We start from the raw sequence: 1,366 nt of genomic DNA on the forward strand, positions 1-1,366 counted from the left end.
GAAATTTCTTTTCTCACAGGAGGCTAAAAGTTCGAATTAAGGTCGCCGGCTCTAAGGGGAAGGCCTTCTCTCTCTGTCAGTCTGGTGGAAGGTCCTTGTCTTTTTTCAGCTTCTGTTCCTGGGTAATCTTCACATGGCTTGGCGTCTATCTTCCCCATCTCTGCTTGCTCACTTCCTTGCTTAATCTGCTCTTTTATATCTCAAAAGAGATTGACTTAAAACACATTCTACACTAATACAGCCTCATTAACATAGCAAAGAAAACTCATTCCCAAATAGGATTATAACCACAGTAAAAACAAAACAAAAAACCAAACCCATTGCCATGGAGTCAATTCCAACTCATAGTGACCCTACAGGGCAGAACAGAACTGCCCCATGGGGTTTCCAAGGAGCAGCTGGTAGATTCAAACTGCCAGCCTCTTGGTTAGCAGCCAAACTCTTAACCACTGTGCCACCAGGGCTCCAGCCACAGGTATAGGGGTTAGGATTTACAACACATATTTGGGGAGGACATAATTCAATCTCTAACAAAGGGACAGTGTAAACTTTCTGATTACTAAAGAAGAATTTATTTGTGTATTTTTTAAATGAATGATGGCGAGTATCAAATCATTATGGGATTTGAGTCTTACTGGATACATTTAAAAGGGTAATATAGCAGTTTTATTTTAAAATGTTAATATTTATAATATACTAGAAATTACATCCTCTGCAACTATTAAATTTTAAACTAATGATGAAACATTTTAGGTGTCACTATATCATACCTCAACCATCAATGCCTCCCTGTGTCCCACCATGTAATGTTAAAAAACCTGGAAAGGACCCCATTTACAGGTGAGGAAATGAGGCCACAAGTCTAAACTCTGCCTAGCTTTCAAAATCTGTATAATCAGGCTCACCCTACCTTTCTAGTCATGAGTTCGCCATAGCAGTGGTCTTTAAAAAATTTTGCCCAGGTAACTCCTAAGAGAATGTATAAGAACCATGCAGCTCCTTCTACATTTTTAAGGTGACATCTGAAATATTTCACCATTAGTTTAAAAGTTAATAGTTGCAGAGGATGTAATTTCTAGTATTTTATAAATATTAACATTTTAAAATAAAACTACTATAAACCAAAACCAAACCTGTTGCCGTTGAGTCGATTCTGACTCATAATGACCCCATAGCACAGGGTAAAACTGCCCCATATGGTTTCCAAGGAGCAGCTGGTAGATTTGAACTGCTGACTTTTGGTTAGCAGCCAAGTTCCTAACCACTGCACAACCAGGGCTCCCAAAGAGCAACTGCCCAAACAGGGACTTGAACCCTAGACCCTCAGATTAAAAGTCTGATGCTCTGCTAACTGAACTATCCAGGC

At 39.3% G+C, this 1,366-nt stretch overlaps 1 non-coding gene across 1 annotated transcript; it reads right to left on the bottom strand.

Moving 5' to 3' along the window:
* Window positions 1-1,293: 1,293 nt before the first annotated feature.
* On the bottom strand, window positions 1,294-1,366 carry TRNAK-UUU (transfer RNA lysine (anticodon UUU)). Its single transcript has one exon. It is a non-coding gene; the product is annotated as a tRNA-Lys (tRNA).

This window comes from Trichechus manatus, unplaced genomic scaffold (assembly GCF_000243295.1).
Source record: "Trichechus manatus latirostris isolate Lorelei unplaced genomic scaffold, TriManLat1.0 scaffold00261, whole genome shotgun sequence".
Lineage (NCBI taxonomy): Eukaryota > Metazoa > Chordata > Mammalia > Sirenia > Trichechidae > Trichechus > Trichechus manatus.